This window comes from Barbus barbus (assembly GCF_936440315.1).
Source record: "Barbus barbus genome assembly, chromosome: 2".
NCBI classification, from domain to species: Eukaryota; Metazoa; Chordata; class Actinopteri; order Cypriniformes; family Cyprinidae; genus Barbus; species Barbus barbus.
Genome location: NC_136730.1, coordinates 31,963,917 through 31,987,923, shown reverse-complemented (window position 1 = coordinate 31,987,923; position 24,007 = coordinate 31,963,917).

Sequence of the window (24,007 nt, the reverse complement as noted above, 5' to 3'; positions counted from 1 at the left end):
AGTCCTGCCATGGCCTCCCAAGGCTCCAGATCCGCCATGGCCTCCCGAATCTCCAGTCCTGCCATGGCCTCCCAAGGCTCCAGATCCGCCATGGCCTCCCGAATCTCCAGTCCTGCCATGGCCTCCCAAGGCTCCAGATCCGCCATGGCCTCCCGAATCTCCAGTCCTGCCATGGCCTCCCAAGGCTCCAGATCCGCCATGGCCTCCCAAGGCTCCAGATCCGCCATGGCCTCCCGAATCTCCAGTCCTGCCATGGCCTCCCAAGGCCCCTGATCCGCCCTGGAGGCTTCCCTGGTCTCCTCCCTGTCCGGGCCCTGCTCCAGCCTCCAGAGCGCCCGCCCCCCCCCGCCCGTGAGGTGTATGTTACGGTGCGGGACGCACCTTCCGGGAGGGGGGCGATATGTTACATGTCAGTCCTTGTCTTGTGTTTCCCCTCCTCTCGTGTCCCTATTTGGCCATCCTCGTTCCTTTCCTCATTAGTTTAATTAGTCCCTAGCCCTGTGTTTGATTAGTCCACACCTGTTCCTTGTTTTCCTAGTGTTTATAAGCCCTGTGTTTCCTAGCCCCTGTGTCCGGTCATCACGTCAGATGTGTTCGTCTCTCCCCATGATCCCTGTTTGTCTGCTGGTTGATAATAAATGTGCTTATTGGAACTCCTACGTCTCCTCGCTCCTTGTATCCCGAGAGGGAACGTGACAACTGCCTGTAAATACATGATTTTTAGAACAATTTTGTTTGAATAAAGCTTTTTCATGTGTTGTTGACTGGTTTATTTATTGTCATGGTTACTTTTATTTACATTTTACTCATTTGTTCATGTTTCCTGTTGTCAGTAAATAAAATATAATTGTTTCATTAACATATGCATTAATTCATTACTTGACTGAAAATTGAGATGTATTCACCTTGGCTGCATTTGTCTAGTGTACAGTCATGCATAGCTATGGCATATGAAAAAGAAAATTACATTTAGCTTGTTTTACTAAAAAATATAATTAATTATTGGTCAGCATTTATCATTATTATTGTTCATAAGTGTTGGGCAACCAATGCATTCTGAAGGAATCTTAATTTCTAAGTAGTAATACTTACATTTTTGGAGTAAAATCAACAATCCTCTCCAAAGGTAAGATCTTTGAGCAGCTGATGGACACCTCCTTTGTGCAGAAATTACAAACATGGAGGAAAACATACTAGGTAGGGTTGTGGATTTATTGATGCTTTGAGATGTTTGTGCGCCTGTCGCTCTTATTTTATTTTTATTATTATTTATTATTACTGCAGAACATACAAGCTCAGGGAAAGATGGTAGTAGCTTTAACAATGAACAATCATAATGACACAAAAGAAAAGAGAAAGAAAACAACTAGAATTGGTTTGCGTACATCATAGTATGAGATTATATACACAGGAACAAAAAGAATAAATATCTTTGAATAATCATAAAGCATTAAAATTGCATTGGTTTTTGTTATTTATAAGCCTCAGGGATGAAACCAAAGGGACATTCAACAAGAAAAAAAGGAAAACAAAGGAGATTTAAGCCAGTTTTGCATGTGGATGAACGATTTTGGTTTTTCGTAATAAAAAATAATATCTTTAAGGATTAAACTGTAGGGTTATATTAGTTGAGTTAAAAATATTAAAACTTAAATCAACCCTAAATGTGTTGGTTATACTACAATCATAAGGGCAGCTGTTTCTTCAACAAGACCAAAAATGAGCAAATTTCATCAGCATCAAAATATTTACAGATAGATGAATTAAACCTGTCGCTCATATCTTTTGTTTTTGCGCTTGTTATAACGTCATAGATCACATGATAACGTCAACATGGCGGATCTCATTCATACTCAACGAGATTTGGCTGTAAAGTACGTACTCTTTTAGCGCTCGTTAAGTAAGTACTTCTTGAAAAAAAGTACCTACTCGTTGAGTATGCGGTTTCGGATGCAGCCACGGTTTCTAAGATATTGGCAAATGTTTTTTAAGCGCTAAAATGCAAAGTTGCACAAACCATAAGGCAAAATCTGGCAAGTTTGGTATCTCTGGACTCGGCAGGAGTCTAACAAGGTGAAAATAAGTTGATCACACCCAAAGTTATAAGCATGTGAATATTTGATTTTAACACTAGGCTAGCTCAAAACTGCTCAGGTTCCTTCAGGGCATCGTGATGAACCATAGCGAGTTTCGTAACTATACATCAATGCTTTCGTAAAATATAGCATTTCAATAAAAAAATTAAAATGGCTGACATGGGAAAATTGGATATGGTTCCACTCAGCATGATGCACCGAATCTAAAGAGACCAGTGTCATGACTTTTGGTCAAACCACTGAGAAGTTATAAGCAAAAATAGCCATTTGTCGTATCTCCTGGCCACTAGGTGGCACTGCGCCAAAACACAGCAGGTAGCCTCAGGTCATGTTTGTTATAACACACACCAAGTTTGGTCTCAATATCGCCATTCATTTTTGGTTGCTTTTTGTAGAATTTGTTCGCTCATTAATCGAAAACTGTTGAGCGAATCATCTTGAATTCCATGAGTTTTTGCCAGCATTGTCTGAAGATAATCTGAGCCAATTTTGGTGAAAATCGGAGAAACTTCATATTGTAATACCTCTGTCATACCCATGTCATTATACAAATTTGTGTCCTCACAAACCACATAAACACACACACATACACACACATGTGTATGTCTATGGAAACTCTATGGAAAGTCTTCACAATTCATAGAAACAAACATTTGTGTTTGTGTGTGTGTGTGTGTGTGTATCAGTGGTGTGCACTGATATATATAGCACTAGTGGAAAATATAGTCACACTGTAGCGTTCTTCTGTATCATTGAAATATTCTGAATTGAATTGTTGACATATTGTGATTATTCAGTGAACATTCAGTGAGACATTTTTATGACATTTAATACAATTTACTAATTTATTCATTCACTAAATGGTGATGTCACATATGGTAACTCCCAGCTACTGTTTACTATAGTCACAACCACAAGAGTAAGACTTTTAGTGACTTTTTTGTTATTACTTCTTGTCGTCGTTCTCGCCCCAACTTATTCGAAATGCTTTCCGGAGCCTGTGATATAAGCACAAAAATAACTGCAACTTGCAGCACTCACCTCGTGATGCTTTGGGCTTTGGGGTTATTCTAGCAGGAAAGAGAACTGCTGACTTGTGTACTGCCCTTAATTTGCTGAGTGTTTGCTCACGACACAAAAGAATACAAACACACACAGATGTACACACACAGACAGTGATACGCACACACAGATAAACATGGCAGATGGCGTTGGACATTGTGTTGAGTTTCATGGGGACCTGCAAAGTCATTTGCCTTAGCAAAGGTCAATCCTCCCCTTATGACCAATTATCAAGGATTTTGCCTCTGCTGGGAGAAAAAAAGCGCAACACCAACAACAGCAAGCCCACCTGTCTGAGAACTGGGTCTTATTTATTCTAATACACTTGTGCTGGGTTGAGAAAAAATGAGACATGCACACACATACATCTCATTTCAGACTTTTCCTCCGTCTCTCACAATGCAGCATCATTCTATTTAGGAACTACTGGAGTTGTCATTCAAATCGGGCGAAGGTGGCAATTATGGATTCCGTCAGTGTGGTGCCACTCTCACTCTCTCTCTCTGGACTGGTGATAGGCAGAGCTTTCTACGTTTGATGCCCATGCTTCCTTCTGCCCTTAAACATGGCAATTACACCTCCTTTTATGTTCCTCTAGTCCAGGCCTGTGATAGTAATTTTGAGCCAATTTCAGCTGCTATACTTCTCAGAATAGCAGCTTGGCAGTGGGGTGTGACGATGTGTATGTTGAGCTAAAAAAAACATGTTCAGAGATGACACACGTTCATGTGCCATCTTTCATATCAGTTATGGAATGATGCTTATCCCAGTGGATATTATCCCCTGAGTCTTTTCCAGTTTTGATATTCTGATCAAATATTAGGCTTCATTGTTTGAGCAATTATAATGTGGAATTTTAAATGGAGCATTTTAGTTTAATGAAAACCATATTTCTTATGACATGATTAAGATATTTGCATTTCAAAATCACTTAATAATAATTACATACAAAAATACTGCCAATTAATGAGTGTATTTTAGTCGATGTGGTATTTAGCATAATTTTTTCTTAAATTTTAATTCTGTCACCCTAATCAAGATTTGTTCATTCAGTAATACAACCTCATTCTTTCTCTGCCGGGAAATGACTCTAATTACATTAGAAATTATATCATCAGCCATCTAAAGCTGTGTTTAAAAAGAGTTTTAGTGTTTTAGACCAGTCTAGCTGTAGTTTAATTCGCTTAAATTATGAACATCTTGTAACTTGACAGGTTTCAAAGTTGCTTCACCCACACTGCAAGTATCGAGCACAAAACTTATATAATGACTGAAATGTTCTTCATTTCAAGTCTACGGTTTCTAGACGGGGCCACCTATCTTCCCCAAACCACCCTGCCTACTTCCCTGGGAAATAACATACACTACTATGAACCACTTTACTGACAAATCACTACAATCACTGTCAAAACTCACTACCGCAAACCTCAAAGACAGCCCACTCTATCAGCTTACTTCAAAATAAACATCCCTGCATGGTCCTTTCACTACCATATTTTTATCAAACAATATCATTGCTCTCGCAGGTAAATATACTCAGCATTTACAGTGACTTTGTTAAGAGTGACAATTTGCTTCCCTGCAATTTCTTGTCAATGTACATCTGTCAAAATATTTGGTAACACTTTATTTTGATAGTCCACTTTAGGCATTCTACTAACAGTAAGTAACTTTACAACTAAATGTCAACTAGCAGTCATTAGAGTATTAGTAGACTGTGTGCTTAATATCTTCTAGCACTTTATTTTGATGGGTCTACAACATACAACATACTGACTATAAGAAACTTTGCAAGTATAGGCCAACTTATTCTATTAACCCTAAACCTACCCTAATAGTCTACTCTGAGAGTTAGTAAGCATGTAGTTGCAAATGAATTAGAATTAGTTGACATGTAGTTGCAAAGTTACTTATAATTAGTAGAATGTCTAAAGTCAACTATCAAAATAAAGTGTAAAAATATTTTATTAACATAATTTGGTAACACTTTATTTGAAGGTGTCATAATACAGAGTAATTACCTAATTAAGTACTTAGTAGTAGCCGTTGTACTTACATGAAAGTAAATGTACCATGTAACTATGGAACAGCCTGTACTTTAGTTTGTAATTATGTAGATGTAATAGGCAGCTACTGTTACACATATGTAACAGGCCAAGTCCGTTACACGGCTACTTGTACAATTAAGTACAATCTTGATACATTTTATTTTAAGTAGCTTATGCCTGTGTAATATTCTGTAATTTTAATGCAATTAGAAAGGTATTACATGTATGTAAGATTTGCACTGGTGGGTTAAGTCAAACTAAGGTGCACATGAAGTACACTTAAGTACAATCTTGATGCACTTTATTTTAAGTAGCTTATGTCTGTATACTCACATTTACAATTACATTGTATAAAGTCTGCAACACATATGTAACAATCTTTTGGTTATATAAGTAGCTGTGTAACAGCAGCTGCCTATTACATCTACATAATTACAAACTGTAAGTACAGGCTGTTCCATAACTTAGTTACATGGTAAGTACATTTTGTTTCATGTATGTACAACAGCTACTACTAAGTACTTAACTAGGCAATTACTCTATATTATGGACACCTTAAAATAAAGTGTTACCCATAATTCTCTGAATACTCTACCATCAACCAAATTAGCCATTTTAATAGAGTGCAACTGTGCTCGCCCACTTTTTTCAGTGGCCTTGGTTCCGAAAGTATTTTGTCATTCATTTTGTTTCCCTCATTGGAATTCTTAAAAAGTCTTTGATAAAGGCATGAACCAAACCAGCTGTGAGGTGAATCACAACATTATAAACTCCAAATTGAAACAAGAAAGTATTTGTAAACACAGCAAAAAGACAACTGTATAAGGCTGTGTACTGTTGAAGTGCTGTAAATTATATAATTACATTATTACAATGGAGAAATATAATTTACAAGTGGGTAGTTGGGCACTAAAGAGCAATATGCTTGTTTTAACTCTCTGATTGGTGGAGATTTATTTGCAGAATCATAAGTAAAATAAATAAGTTGAAATAATACAGAGTAATGACTTCAACAAAAGCATATACCTTTGAATATTAAACCTCACGTCTCACATCAGGTCTGTCTTTATAAGTGGTTAAGTTATCTTTAAAAATCAATTCCCTTGAAGAAAATTAATGCAAATTATTTTTTTTTCTTCCAGAACCCAACCGTTGAACTCATTTCATGACATTATTAATAAATTAATGAAGGCAGATTATGGGTTTGTTGTATGATTGCCTATATGCTCTTTTCCTCAGTTTACAAAGCCTTTGGTATAATTTGTATTTCCCAGTAGTATTTCTTTGAGATTCAACTTATATTGCATAGTATAATTAGGAGTTTGCTATATTTATCAATAAATCTCTTTCATGAATAAGCCTTGAGGTAGAAAGTTTCATAGTGTGTCATTTATGCTTTAGTACAAAGAGTAGAATGTTAGAGGGTATCTTCTTCCAATGCTTTGTTACTGATTAGCAACAAACAGATAAAAACAGATACAAATCGATGTGATCTTCCAATTAGATTCCCGAGAAAACTTTCAGTTGCTGCTTAAAAAAGGTTGCAAATAAACCCTCACCTAAAACGTGCTCACAAGTGAAGTCACTCTCCCAAATGAACAGACACACATTTATAGTAAGCATTGTCAAACAAATGTCCCAAGGGAAGAACAAAGGGGCACACCAGTTGTTTTCAGCTCTCCACTACTGATGAGCAAGTAAATGCCACACTGATACGTGCACTATAGGGAAGAAGCATTGGCATAGAATAGGCTGCCAACAGTAACTTTTGTTGTCCTCTCCTCGGACTCACAGGCTGCCTACAGCACACAGTAATTGAGCTTGGACTATTGGGCTGACAGGCTGTGCATGTGAGTCCATGAGCATATGCAATGTGCGCATATGTGTATATCTAAAAAATTGACACTCTTAAGCCATTAGATCACAGTCCAGCATATGTTAGTTAATCGAGAGACAGGCAATTCGATTGTTTATATAATCTCTTTAAGACTTTTGGTTAATCTTGGTTGCCTGGTCGGACTTCTTCCCGTTGAGCAGTGAAGGATTTTTTGGGGGGCTCATGTCTTTACAAAATGGATTTACACATGATCCAAAGACAAAAAGCTCATCCAAGCTGTTTTATGTTCCTTCTTTAGAAGATTAATCTCCAAATGTGTCTTAAAGGACCAGTGTTTTTCGAGAGGGTCTTTATGACTAGAAAGACATATAGGGAAATTGAGAGAGTGAAAAGGACAGAGAGAGTGAAAATAAATGGCTATAGAAGCAATATATGAATAAATATATTTTTTTTCTCATCTGTATAAGAATAGTTAAAATGAGTAAATTTAAGCAAATATAAATATGTTGGTGGAAATGATGTAAAAACTAGCAATTTATATTAGAAATGACTTTATAATTTTTTTCTGATTGATGGAAAACTGGAAAATCACTGTAAAGTAGATATATTCAGTACATTCAATATCAAAATTATTTCTAAGAAGCACCTTGCATTTCCTCGACCTTGAGCACAAAGCTTGCAAATCAAATTAAACTCTCAACCCTCTCACCCTCAACCTTGCTGAAGGCATAATTATATTCTAACATTTATTAAATATATGTGTGCATGTAGAGTATTATTTGTCTAAAATAATTTTTAAAATCATACAAAAGTTTACTTTAAAATCGTCTAATTGGAAAAAGGCACCCGTTTCATCGAATGGCCCATTTTTGTAGAAAGGGATTCCTTATCAGCTGAAAGAGACAAATGATGAAAATAAATAATGAGAAATTAAACAGGCATTGCTCAAGAAAATATGTCATGATGCAGGGGGAAGAAAAGAGTGAAGAGAAGCAAAAGGAAAATCTCATCCCTGGCCTCTTTCAGCCCGGCATTTAGAGATTTGTGGGAGTTTAGATCTTTGACCCCTCACGCATTCTTTGAGCCCAAGGGCTCATATGACAGATGCACTGTCCTGACCAGAAAGAGATGAATGCTTTCAGAGGAAAAAAGAATAGGACTATATTCTCAAAAGATGAGAGAGGGGAAAAAGGGGAAAACGTATGTGGAATTGCCTCTCCTTTGTACATGTCACTATGCGTTCTGTACTACACTCAAACTCAGAGAATAAGAAAAGAGAAAGCAAGAAAGAGAGCTGGATTTTGATGTGCCATAATTCTTTGTTTCATTCTTGAGATGATTTTCAGAGAGGAATGTGTGTTTTCTTTTGGCACAGAGTCACGTGTATCAAGATTAATTTTCCTTATTTCTCTCTCACACACAAACACATTTAAAGCCTTGTATATTTAGTCTTTGGGGGACTTTCTTTTCAGATCTGTTGTTCTTTGTATAGCAATACACACATGCATAGACTGTGTGTACTATGTATTCTATTATTTTATTTATTGGCTGTGATCTGCTCACTGACCCGTTTTCTGCTTTCTTTTCTCCATCCTTCAGCACTCCATTGAAAGAATGTCCATGGTATCACTGTGGTATAACATATTTTTGTGCATGTCAGTGTGCATGAAACCATATAACAAAAACAAAGTGTCCAAATCCAACATGTCACAATATGAAATACATTATTGGCACAAATGTATTAAACAAAAACAGATTTTTTTTTTTTACAAAACACGCTTATAAAAAACCTGGGCAGAACAGACACAAATAAAATAACCTTAACTAATGTGGCCTGGTGAGTGTCTATGCGGCTAATTCACTTACGTGAAACGTCAAGAAAAACAGATTCGACTTAATTAAGCCTGTTTCCTGCAGCGGGGAGTGCAGCATTCTATTACAGTGTGACCTGATTAAAGTTAATATGGCAGCTGATCAGTATTTCTCTATGCAAACACACCACACACACATACAAACACAAGGCCTTGGGGTAAACTCAGCCTGAAAGTGTGTTTAAACTTTAGTTTTTTGACCTTGTTGTTTTATAATTAAGTTTTGGCTCTTGGTCCATGGCAAACAGGCCTGATTTAAAGGAGATAAATGTCACTTCCAGCACTTCCCATTAGTTTCAGCACATTACGAAATGGATGTCACATCATTTAGTGTTTCCCAGCATACAAGATAAATCTGAATGCAGAATATGCATCGCATTCTATTAATCTCTATTTACTGAGACTATTTGCTGTTAGGAACTATTAGGCTTTTTACATTTACTTTTTACATATTCAACTTCTTTCAATGTGTTATGTTGCTGTTTGTACATTAAAAAGAATTGCAAAGCTACAAAGCACAAAGAGTTATTCTCTATATCATATCTTAATTTCTAATCCTGCTTTTTGTTCCAGTAATGTACGTCACAGTATTCCTCATTTAAATAATTTTTGCCCCCAAAAATAAGAGGGGTCAAGGCCTGGTTGAGTTAAGAGTGTTGTTGCCATGTTAAAGAGACACTTTTTTCACAGATCTAATATACCGTGTACCTTCACTGACATAACTGACTGTGTTTATGTGAACTTTGCATATTTTTTTTTTTACATAACTTTGCATGTATTTGACAGTTGACAGGAAAGAGAACTTAGCTTAGTACTTACTTGACATCCGCCATGTGACAGCTGGCATTCTGTGTGCGTGCTTCATGTCTGTGTGCTCAAAAAGCTGTATATCAGAAATGTAAACTGACAAGGCTTTAAAATCCATGTAAATAATAAACTGAATAGAACTGTGAAGTCATGTGATTGGGAGTGCGATAGAGGTGTTAATCAAAAACAAACAGATGCTTTGTTTGTTGTGGACAAAGTATCTGAGGTGCAAGCTATAAAGGCACATCCTTCTTCTTTATTTATTTTTCAAAATTACTTACAATACTTGCATTTATCTTACATTTATCTCAAACATACAGAAATAAATTAATAAAAACAAATGCACATACATTACTGTCAATGTAACATTAATCACAAGCCCAGCAAAGTATACATTTATGCATCTAATTTGATATGAATGTGTGCTCAGCAGCATTTGAATGGGGCGTAAACTTAACAACCACGAGTGCTTACTCGGTTACTGACACTTACAAATGTGTGTGTTTTTGTTGACACTGGACATTATAAGGGTCACTGCTTTACCAGCATGAATGTAAAATAGAATTCTTCAGCCATTTCACTCAAAGTTATGATGTGCAAAATCCAATCACAATGTATCTCTATTCCAAACACTGGTCTGTGTCTATGCTAGGGGCATACACACTTATTCATAAATGATGTGTGGGTGGACTAATAATAGCTAATCATGAAGTCCCATGTCACATAAAATCTTGGCAATTTATATACATGAAGCCTCTAGAGTATTCTAGAAATAAAGCATTCTCTCTTTCTCGCTCTTTATCTCAGTCTTATCCTTTCTGACATGGAGGACACAGGAAACCGTAATCATCAATGAGTCATAAACCTTTCTGAACCCTGCCTAATTATTAGGAGCAAAACTGATAGTCTCCACCGTGGTAATTTATTTTCTGCATGTATTTTGATTAGAGATGGCTTGGCATGTGGGCATCCGAGACACCGATAAGCCTCACAGAGATGCATCATCTGTACTGCATACAGGAAAAATTAAATATTACCATCTGTGCAATACATAAGCAATTAAAGTGCCTGTAAAGAAATTGGATGTAAGGGGGTGAACAAGACGTGAGACATGCGGATCCAAGTGCAAGCTTTTATTTACAGGCATGGTCAATAACAGACAGGGTCGAACAAACAGCAAACAGGTATAGAGAGGGCAAGACAGAAGAGTACTCAAGTAAACAGGCGTGGTCAGTGATCGGCGTACAATATCCAAGGGGCTTGACAGAAGGGGTAGTCCAGGTACGAGAGCAATAATCCAATCGAGGTGCAAACAGAGTCCGAATGGCAAGGCAAGAGGGTAAATCCAGAAAACATGGGCAGGAGTCAAAACACAAGAGAACACACAAGGTAAAGCAAGGCAAGACTATGACTGTGACTATGACTTGGGCTCCGTAGAGTAGCTAACACTATGAGAGTGATAAACGCAATACAATACTCGGCAGGGAGGAAGAGGAAGTCCATGGTTTATGTAGGGTGTGTGATCAGTGCAATCAGCTGTGTGTGTCGTCAGTGCAATGAATGATGGGAATTGTAGTCTGAGGTGGCATGCAACAGTTAGTGTGGTGCAAGAGTCCATGTGGTGAGCGAGTGACCTCTGGTGGTGAGTTGACGGAAGTTCATAGATGAGATTCATGACATAGCCCCCCCAAGGAGCGGCATCCAGACGCTCCTATACAATCCAGGAGGGCGGTGGAGCAGAGGCGGAACAGGGGGAGGGACGGAGGGCCAGGTCCACGTGGAAGTGGAGTGGCCGGGGACCAAGGCAGAGTCGGTACAGCAGGAAGCCAGGGTGGAGTCGACGGAACTGGAGCCCACCAGGGCGGAGCAGACAGGATTGTAGCCCACCAGGGCAGAGCAGAATATCTCCACGGCAGAGCAGGTGGAGCAGAAGACCACCAGACCGGAGCAGAAGACCACCAGACCGGAGCAGAAGACCACCACGGCAGAGCAGATGACCACCAGACCTGAGCAGACGAAGCAGAAGACCACCACAGCGGAGCAGACAACCACCACGGCGGAGCAGATGACCACCAGAGCCAGACAGCCGACCTCCATGGTGGAGCAGACAGAGCAGAAGCCCACCAGTGCGGAGCAGACAGGGCAGAAGACCTCCACGGCGGAGCAGGAGAGCACCACGGCGGATCAGAGGAGCACCACGAGATATTTTGCAGCCATGAACAAACTACATGAAATACATGAAATATCATGTAAAATAATATTAAATAGTAAAAAAATAGTACATTGAGTTTTTTTTTTTTTTTTTTTTTTCTCAGTTGCCCTGATCAACCATTTTATTCCACTTCATGATATTGTGCTTTTTCTTCAATTCTTGGATGGATGAGCTTTGGCATGAACAGAAGAGACACGACACAGATACACATGACAAGACTGCATGTGTGCATCTGTGCGTGTGAACTTCACTGTTTATGTGCATTTAGACCGTGACTGTCATGTTAGTGTATACTCAAGTAAACAGAAGAACAATTTAAAATTGTTTATAAATTTGGATAATTAATATGTTCTTCACTTTAAAAAAAAATAATCAATCAAAACTTTAAACAAACAATAATTTGCTTGTGAAATATGCAATATTCAACCGGAACTCATTAGCTTATTACAAATTTTGCTGTGCTTTGTTGTGTGTATTATAAATCATTACAAATATGTAATTACAAATATTTAAATAAATTATATACAGGTTTCAGAATACATAAGTAAATAAAAAAGTACATTTAGTTTACCATAAATGCTTGTCAGTAATAATATACAATATTCATGTTTTACTTTTTTTTTTATTATTTATTATGTTTTGTTTGTTTTTGATTGTGAACTATATTGAATGTAGGTTGAATATAGATTAAACTGAAACCCACATTTTATTTTTATGAAAATAAAGCAAATAAGACAGATTTCTTACCTAGTGATGTGACATATTGCAGATTCAGTAAACCTGTTTAAAATATTGTTGAATGTTTTAAAAAAAAGACTTATTTATTTATTTGATCTCTCACTGTCAGCTCTGTGTCAGTTCAGAGTGAGGACAGAGAACATTTTAAAGGTAGATAATGAAAATGCAGCTTGTCAGGACTTTGAAACCAATGCTAGTTTTCCCAGAGATCTTCATGTAATCCTATTATCTGTGCTAAAGTCAGACATTAGCACTTTGCCGAGATTGATTTTAATAAATAATTTCCAGCAAATCCCAAAATATCCGCTATTTAGACTTTTGTGAAGTTTCAAGTTTTCCTTCATTATGAAAGCAATCTTTACTGAAAAGTTAAAACACTGTAAAATACGCTGTAATTGAATTTATAGTTAAATGTCTGAAGAGAGTTGTAAATGCTATGACCCTGTACACATCATCTATTTTAGAGAAAAGTAAATGACTTTTAGAACACTTCATAAATAAAACTCTGCTTGTGGGGAAACTTCACATCTGTATCATTTGTAAATGAGTCAGATGAAGTTGATCTTCTCCATGACAAATAGATCTCAAGGGTAGAGTGAAGTGAAACTCTGCATCTTTGCTGGCTCTTCATAAAGCCTCACATCCCCAGTTGCTAAACATAGCAGAGACTAATGAGACTCGGAACAATTAAATTCGCCAATGATGTGGCCTTGCTTATCCTGCTGAGAGAATTAAAGAGTCAGCACAGACTATCTAATTTGAGATGATTTAATTACCTGATGCAATGAATCCCATTTGGTGTTAAATGTAGGCAAAATGGGAGAGTTTTTGTATTGGCTTTAACATGAATAGTGTGGTTCCTACCAAGTGTTGGTGAGCGATAAACCTATAAATACAAGTGTTGAAATATAACTGCTATTATTCATACAGTAATAACACAAGCTTTTTTCTCTCTCTGAGAACATGCTAACATAAAATGTGTTGACATAAGTATGGGTACAGAACAAAATTGAATGACATTAAAATGAATCTCAGCTTTATGGTTAAAGGGATAGTTCACCCAAAAATGAAAATTCTGGGTCTGAATGCCTCGTGGTACTCCCGTGAACATGTGGTGAAAACTGACATGGAAGAGAAGAAATTGTTGAATGAAGTCATTATTTTTGTTTTCTTTGTGCACAAAAAGGATTCTTGTAGCTTCATAAAATGGCAAAGTGGGTTGACCCACTGATGTCACATGGACTATTTGTGTTCCAAAGATGAAGGTCTTACGTAATTAATGACAGAATTTTCATTTTTGGGCTTTCAAGCTTTGAATGCACAACAACAACAACAATAATAATAAACACATTAAAACAAAAATAAAATGGATAACATTTCATGTTTAATGCTGTCAAATAAATATAAGATACATATATTTATATTTATATTTATTTATTTTTTAAGTGCATGCCTTTAAGACTTTTTTTTTAACTATTTGAAATCATAGGAATAAATTATATTTTTAAATATATTCAAATAGAAAACAGTTATTTTCAATAGTAAAAATATATATTTTAAAATGTTGCTGTTTTTGTTGTATTTTGGATCAAATAAATGCAGGCTTGGTGGGCAGAAGAGATTTGTTCAGTAAACATTATAAATCTTACTGGGGGATAATCTAAGAACTTTATGTGTGTGTGTGTGTGTGAGAGAGAGGGGGAGAGATAGAGAGGTTCTTCATGCTCATGCATGTTTATCACTGTGTGTATGTTTGTGCCATTTAATTACATGCTGAGCCCGGCTTTAGAGCCATGACTGATGGAAAACCATTCACTCCTATTAGATTCCTGTTCATAAGGCCCAACCATGCTCTGCTCTCCACCCAAAATCTATCACCATTTTCACTCATTCTCCTTCGTCCTTCCTTTCTCGCACACACATGCACTCACAAGTCGCAACCTCTTTTTTCCCTTCTCTCCCTCTTTCCACCCCTCTCTATCTCTCTCTCTCTCTCTCTCTCACACACACACACACACATACACTCTCCTACAAGCCCTGGAGTGCTGATGAGGACTTTTAGTGCTAATCTGTAATGTGCCCCATATATTTAAAATTTCTGCTGAAGCAAGTGTCTTGGGCAATTTATGTAAGGGTAAGAAAAAATGTTTATATGCAAATGGAGGGTGAGGAAAATGCAGTGAAGTATTGTATTGTTGGACAAAAAGGGAGAGTACATGGGCGGAGAAGAGTTGAAAGATTAGGATCAAGTGAACATGCTTGCACATGCTTTGTTCAAGATTCAATTTCCACATTACTTTGTATGGTAAACTGTGCAGAAATGTGAAAAATGGCAGGTTGATGGATTGACACGGTCATGTGAGCAAAAAGCTCTGTTCAATACTGAACCAGTGAGTGTGCGAGAGGTATTTCTACACTTTAGGCGTGAATGGATGGGAGAATAAAACAGACAGCGCAAAAAATGGCCATATGTCCGTGAATTAGTGAGGCAGGACATTAGCTCATATAGATATAATTACACAGGTCAGTGACTGAATGAATTTGCAAGTGCAGGGGTTTTTGACTGAAAGAATAAATGAGGCTGTGAAGGAGTGCATTAGCAAATACATAATGGAACGAGAGCAAGTAAATGAAAAAAGATGATCTTCCAACAGTCAAAATCTTCAAACTTCCCTGGAGTCTGCGGATGTTCCTGGACAGAACGGCATCCTCCAGTGTCCTTGTCCATACCCCAGTCTATCTGTTACTTCCCAGAGCAAATACACGGTTTTGACACGATCAGAACTTTTACCAGATGCTGTGGCTGCGCTGTAGGCATCCTCATCCGCCCAGAAACACGACGGCAGATGGCCACATTCCCAGCCAGAGAGGACACACATCTGCAGATATACCGTGATAGAAAAACTACGCACTAGGATTAGTGAGTGTTGGATGTGTATAGGGAAGTGTGATAAAATGCTGATCATAAACACAATTATGTGTCATCTTGGTGAATAATCACTGTAATTAGAATGATTTTTGTAATTAAAAATTATTTTTATGACAATCAATACTTGGTATAATCCAGGTGTGTTTATACGTCCTTTACTTATTTATTTTACGAAGGATGTTTGGATAGCGAAAGATCAGGAAATTAAGAGACGTAAAATGGGGAATGGAATCCGTACACACGACTGGCCTGATTTGAACCTGTGTCACCCTGAGTACCATGATTGGAGCATGTATGCATTTGCATTTCTTATACTGTACGCTGAGATTGTCATGCTCAGCTAATAGCTACTGAATGGATGCCATGGATGCATAAACCTCCAGCAAGTGCTGCATTTATGTTCTCTGAGCAGCTTAACAGGGGGTGGAAATGATGAGTCTTCAAGTTCATCGTGTCTTAAATCCTTAAATTCGCTTTACGCTATGTTTCAGCCGAGAACAATGTCATGCTCATAATGTTGTAGGCATGCTGCTATGGCTGTGAAAACATCAATAAAAAAGGTTGCATTTGAATGCTGAATGTATGCATGTATGAGTCTGTGTAAACAGACCAGCAAGGAAACAACAGAACTCATTTTCATCCCATAAAACCCTAATAAATCAAACTGCCAAGTGAAATTATCATTTTTCAGTACTCTAATTTTTAATTTTACTTATTTATTTATTATTATTTTTTTACCTGTCTTTAAACATAGCAGCCGAGTACTTTCAACATACACACATGTATACACCCTTGTTTAAAAATAAACTTGCTTTCAGCATCCCAGGCACTGAATGAGAGACATGAAAAGTAGTTTCAATATCCAGTACTGAGATGCCTTTCTGTGGATTTTTCTGCAGTTTATCTTTCTCAATATTTTTTGTTATAGATAACATGTTCTTAAACCTTTTTATTTCACTGTACTTAAAATAGAGGTCTAGACAATAATACAAATGAAAATGCAAATAGAGTAAAATGCAATTTGCAATAGATTTACAGCCAATTCATAATGAGTATACCTAAATACATTTTAGAAAACAATACATTTTTGTTAGTCTGTGATGCTTTATGCATTAAATGTTACCGAACTGAACCTTCATAATTATTTCCTTTGCCTGTAATCTATATATTCTTTGTAAAAATCCTCCCTTAATCAATATAAAAAGGAAACGTCTGAACAGGCAGAGTATCCAAATCAGCCTCCAGCTCCCTATGTCTGTGGGAACCAACAACTGACCTGATGTCAAAGCAAGCCTCTCTTCTATTAGGTGCCATGGCAACCCAAAGGCTTTGAGGCTGATAATAGCTGACACTGTTTCAGTGGTGCCGGCGATCAAGAGGGTCCCTCTATGTGAGGGGCCAAAAGAAGCCAGGATAACTAACCCTGAAGCTCTTCTTCAAGAATCCAAGCAGCAGGCTCTTAGGCTTAGCTACTTCAGACTTCACAGTGGGAGGTGTGAATCGTTAAACTGGTACTTTGAATTTGAGAAATCCATTAACAAGAATTTTTGCAGAGATAATGGATACATTTAGTTAGCTGTTGAATTAAAGTGCTACATGTAGTCATAGCTGAAATATTCTTATATGCTATATATATCAATTTAATAATGTAGTTAATAAATGACAGTCCCTTACATATCACTAGCGTATTGATGTATTTGCATTTTTTAATCGATAACTGAGATGGCACTAGTTGTGTATACATGAAACAAATGGACAGCCAGCATGTCTACTGTTGTCTCTTTACATATGAGGAGAAGCCAAGCCAAAAGCTCCCGCAAAGTAATCCGCATCATGATATCAAACTGGGAGCAAGAGGACATTTGTGACAAGAACACGATGTAAGCGTACTCCTGCACATTCGTAGATCCGATCCTTTCATTCTCACACACCCCATGCCAACACAGGTGCCATTGTCAAGGTGGAATAATTGGACACTGGAATAATTGGCTATTGAAAATCAGGCAAGATAAAGAAGGGAAAATTCCAGAACACAAAAGGAAAAAAGGATGGAGAAATATGCGTAAACCCCCAAAAATCACTGATAATTTGTCTTTTATCAACTTCAATAAGAATTTAATTTCTTTGGCAGTGGCGGTTCATAAGAGAATGACGCTGGAAATGGTGTTGCGGATCTGTGGAGAATAATTGGCTTTTAGCTGTGGAGACAGATAGAGGGGGGTACGGGTGGGGTGAGGGGGAGAGAAATGAGAAATGAGAAATAGAGAGCTTGGCTCCTGTACAGCTGTGGCGGAGAGCCTGCAATGTGCTTGTGCTGATGACAGGGAGAAATAATTATGAACGGAAGAGCCAAGAATCAAATTTGTAAATACTGATTTTCGCATGTGCGTGTGTGAGAGAGAGTGAGAGAGTCAACTATAGTATTATCGGTTTGCTTGTTTCATTCACTCTTCCCACAAATTCTAAATCATCTCATTGTACCAGCAAACGTAATTTTTACCCTTAATTCTATGCCCTTTGCATAGACATGAATATAATTTATAGTTCCGTGACATATTATCAAGGCAGTGCATCATTAATTAAAACTCTCCAATGTCCTTTGTTATGTCAGTATTTTATCTTGATTGATTACAGACTAAATGAACCAGAAGCTCCAGGACAGGCTACTGAACTTTGGGAAGCTCAAAGTCACTCTTTTAAATTTAAAATAATAATTTTATAATTAATGTGTGGTATTAATGTGTGGTATTAATTTGATATCTATATAAAATATGTAGAAACATATTAGTAGTAGTAGTAGTATTACTAGTATTAGTATTATCACACTGTGGATCAGAAGTGGTACACATATATCTACATATTTATATCCATATCTATTCTATGTAAAATCCTGTTTCCTTTGTTAATCTAACAGTCTACTGTATATTGCAAAACCATGTAGTTATGGTTTAGACATTTGATGAATTAAAAAAATACAAATAAATAAATCTATCTATCTATCTATCTATCTATCTATCTATCTATCTATCTATCTATCTATCTATCTATCTATCTATGACATACTGTAAATACAAACTGTAAATACATTATTCATTCAAAAATAATGATCTGTCATCAGTGCAAAAATCAAAACATTAAAGCTTTGTCTGTATAACTAGATGGGACATGCTTCAAGTCACTGGAACAGCCAATGTAAGAGTTGAATTCAATATTAATGTGGTAGGTTGCAACATTGCTTGCCAAATACTTAGGAACTAAAAGTGCCACAATGACTGGGGGCTATGTTTAATAGGGCTGCTAGGATCCCTATAGAAGAGAATGGCTGTCAAGCAAGATTTCAGTAAATAAGCTAAATTTCAGTCTGTTCCTCACACAAAGCTATCATGTGTGGTTTGCTTCTCTGGTTGCTTGCATGCGGGGAGGTCCAGTTAAATATTTACAATAGCTGAATGTGAGTGTACTACCCAGAGCTTTCTGTCTGTCCCCAGAACTCCTGGCATATGCTGCTGTTGGCACTCAACCACAACCACCCACCACTTCCTTTGTGTGATTTTTCCTGAACCCCTCTGACCCACAACCTCAAGTGTTTCACCAGCTACATTGAAAAATGCCCCCTCTCCTGGCTGAATTCCCAAACCCAGCTCTCTCGCTGTCACAAACATTCTGTTGGCATTCCCACCAGTAGAATATGCTTGAATGTCGGCAATAAACCAGGACTCATCACCAACAGGGCTGCTTCTAGCAAGTATCTGTCCCACATAGGCTCTGAGGTGAGAATGTTCTGACATTAAATATTCAGATGATGAAGTTTGTGAAGAAAATGAAACAGTAAGGAGCATATACATGCACATAAGATTAAACATGATCCAAAGAATTTGCTTTTTCAGTTATTTTAAATGGTTATGAGCAGAATTATCTAATTTACAATAGATGGTGTTTGGATCACAAGGACTGCATCCAAATATGCAAACCTCCCTACAATATAGTACCCCAAAACAGTATGTGAGAGGATTACTGTGTACAAACTCATAAAATGTATTAAACAGTCAGCAAAAACTATACCCAGATGCACTGTAAAAAAACAACAGTGATTTTAATGGTAAAATACTGTAAAAATGTTACAGTAAAAACCTATTAATTTGTTAATGATAAGTTCCCTTACTATATACTGTGAAAAACTGTATTGGACATTACATGTAATTTTATGGTAGTATATTGTTTACGTAAGTGAAAAAAAGAACGTATAATTTACGACAAATAACCATAAACCATAGACATTCCCAGAATTCCTTCCATTACATTTCACATTTGATGTTTTTTTTTTTTTTTTTTTCTCTTATCAGTTGTGTACTTTAGTGTTGTATGTTACAGCTAATGTTTTAAAATGTATGTTTATTGCATTATTTCAGTTTCATGTGTTAGTATGATGGTGTTTACTGTTTGTATGAATGGCACTGTGCAACTTCTATATGTTAGTATAAGATGCTTGTGATGAGCTTTGGTTCAACTTGTGTCTTTCTCATTACCACCTTTTGGTGGTTACCAATGTACAATAAACGTACAAAACAGATTTCAGTACTTTCATAGGTTATTATATTAGCATTATATCAGTTAATGAAATTATGGTATTTGAATGTAAATTTAAGTTAAATCCGTAAAACCTAAAATGTTGTACTGTACTGTACCACTGTACCACAGCTGCCAGTTTTTGTACTGTAAATTTTACAGTATTTTTTTTACTGCAAATTTTTCCGTTTTTTTTTTTTTGTGGGGTTTTTTTTGGACTAAGTGAATCTGATGGACACTTTACTCTCTCATGAGACCACGGTAGAAGATTTGTGAATGACAGTGAAGCGATGATTACATGATTTTGGATGCAGCCAAGGTCACATACTAATACACATACTTTATTCAAGGCTAGATCTTGGATGGTCCTACTTAACATCTCAGATTTCTGACCATAAAATTGTCCCATTGCACAATGCTGAAGATGACAAAAATGGCAATGCTAGTGTTAGCCTTGCAGGGGTTTGACTGTCAACAAAGAAGTCCCCTAGTAGCCAAATTCCAGAGGATAAACTATGCTATGCAATGCTAGAATTTGCTCTGCAGGTGTACGATTATGAACAATGGAGAGATGTATCATCTTTTACACACCTGTCTCTGTAAATGTTTGCTAAACAGGTTTTATTAAGATGTAAAGTAGGAATGTTGACTTACTGAGGAATTCTCTGTGATTGTTTTTCATTAAATGTATACATCTTGTTTGGTGTTTACAAGAATCTGAGAATAAGCAGATGAAAGTTGTTAGACAAACTTGTAAAAGGATGGGAATAATAGTTGAATTACCTAAAGGAATCTAAAGAGAGTAAATTCATGACTTTAGGCCAGGGGTGTCAAACTCATTTCCTGGAGGGCTGCAGCCCTGCAGAGTTTAGTTCCAACCCTGCTCCAACACACATAACATGTAGTTTTCAAATAAACCTAAATGACTTGATTAGTTGGATCAAGTGTGTTTAATTAGGGTTGAATCTAAACTGTGCAGGGCTGTGTCCCTCCAAGAACTGAGTTTGACACCCCTACTTTAGGCCATGGAAATTTAAAGTTATAATAATTATTTTATAATGAACTGGCCACTAGGTGGGGCAGTTATAACTGTCTGGAACTGTCAGTGTTCCAGACAGTTATAATATAATATAATATAATAATATATATTATAGTATATAATATCTGGCTTTTTTTGTATTTATACATGTATTTATACAATACATGGCTTTTTTTGTGCATGTCAGCAAGTCATTGACAGAATTGTTTTTTTTTTGAGTTTATCCCTATTTTTTTAGTTTATCCCCCATTACTTATTTTATTATTATTTTTTTTTGTCCTGTCATTTAAATTAGCTGTACATTTCTTTTTTTTCTGCCCTTTTTAATTATGTAATTTATAAATTCATAAAAAAAAAAAAACAGTAATACAGTTTACAATAAAGTATTATCAAAAGCTTAATTATAATCATATTACACTTGAAGAAAAAGGTAAAGGTAATCTGACGATTGTTCTGCAGGTGACCTCATAATTCTGTCTTCTTACGATGCACGTAGGGTTTGACGATTACTCCAGAGCACTCATAGATCTACGATGATTTTCAAGTGCTACTTGAGTTACTTTTGGGAAATAGACCGTAATATTAAGATCCATCGTACGATCGTTTATATGAACTTTTTGTTTTTGGGAAACACAGCCCAGGTAAGTTCAGGTAAGTTTTATTTTAATATACCAAAGTTCTGGTACAATACTGCATTTTTCACAGAAATTCAAAATGGCTGACTGGCAATTTGGCTGTGTACATAAAGTCAAAAAGGCTCACCATTTCATTCATACTTATTACAAAATTATGCATTTTACATTTTATGGTTTATGACAAGTAGATGATGGTGTGATCAAACTTCATAGGGATGCCTAAATCAGGCCGACTTATGATGCTTACCAAGTTTTGTTTAAGGCCAAAGTGTTACCAAGATACAGCCTAATTTCTTCCTCTTTGGTGCTGGAAGTGTGGACTTCTTATTGTGCCATTACTTTGCTGCTAACTCTTTATTGTGATGGTGTCCTAACAGACATTCTACTGACTATAAGTAGCTTTTCAAGTACTTATATGTAGGTGTTCAACATGAGAATTCAACAGAATGTGTTAAGGGACCATCAAAATAAAGTGAAACCTGTGTTTCAATGACAGTCTGCATTGCTTTTGAAGACCAAAAGTCTCTTTATATAAAGAAATGTAAAGGGTCTATAGAAAGATTGAGTGCAAACTGGAAAATGTATATAAATAGTTGTACTCATGTATCCATTGAATAAGCACCAAGTAGCATATTAATCATTTCTCAGATTTATCCTCCTTTTATTGAATTAAAACAAACCCATTAACGAGGATTAACCGCTATGAATGGGAATATTTGGGAGCATTCCCAAACCGCTCGAGTTCTCCCCCTCCTTCTCTCGAGTGGGATCACTAAAGAAACAGCGGCTGAGCTTCTGGAGAGAAAGCAAATAAAATGACAGGGACTCACATATAACTTCAAATGTGTGCCATTCTCATTTCTGTGTTGCAGTTGTAATAATCTCTAAGGCCTCTCTTTTGATCTTCTTTTCTCGCCATCCTGCCTCCATTATTTCTAGTTCCGCCAATTTTCTTTTTAAGGCTTTGTTTAGCACAAGGGTGGAACATCATATTATTGACTAATAATTAGCTGTCAGGATCCAGCAACTGCACCCATGGACGAATGAGAGCTGGTGTATGATGGGTAACAGACTCCAGCAGTCATCCTTCCAGCCCAAGTTCATCTTTCTTACAAAAAGACTAATTACAGCCTAGAGGACAATCTTTCCCAGAACATGACCTCGTTGCTTTAACCTCCAGGGGAGTGGATGAGAAAGAGGGAAGAAAACGGAAGAAGGAAAAAGGAAATGAGAGTTGTGATGATGTTATTCTCGCTGAGGAGCAGTCTAATTGTCATGACTCATAAGCTGTGCGCTGGTAAGGCAGTGTCAAACATGATAATACATGTGAGTCAGTCGATGTCCTCTTTGTTGAGGACAACAATTTTGTTATAAAATACATTTTATTAGAACAGACATTAATGAACACATCATTACTTGCATACACTGTAAAGCAAACAAAATATTAATTCAATAATGAAAAACCCAGAGCTTGCAGCACAGATCCACTATAACACTTCTCCACAAACTGTCTCTGTCCTGTTCTAATGGTGAGTTTCAGCTATGGTCCTGGCCCTGCGGTGGTCTCGTTCATACACTTTTCAAAACAGTACTCTTAATCATATCGCTGCACAGACGTGTTTGCAGCACTGCTGGTCTGAGAGCGGCAGGTCTCTGAAGCAGCTGCGTGACTTCATCAGTGGGACACATGCAGCTACAAACAACGGGAACAGGCAAACTGTTATTTGTCCTGGGGTAGATAAAGGGAGAATGGCAGACGCATGACCTTAAAAGAAATGTTTACCCACAAATTAAAATTATGTCATTTACTCACCCTAATGTTGTGCCACGAAAAAGGTACAATATTGAAGCAGCTATTTTTATACAAGTTCATAGTGACCACTGATGTCTGTCCAAAATAGACAAAAAAAAAAGGCTATATACTCAATCCATGCAATTGCTTTGTTTGCAGAACTGATTGAATTTTAAGGTCTTATTAATAAACGTTAAGACTGTGATCTAACATCAGAACATGTGAATATGTGTATTCACAACTCTCAGTCTGCAGTTGAAGGGAATATTATCAGTGAATTTGTTTTATCAGTTTCTGCAAACTGTAGACCAAGCAGTATTGATTTTTGGTTAATTTTTATTTATTCATTAATTTATTTATTCTCATTTATTAATT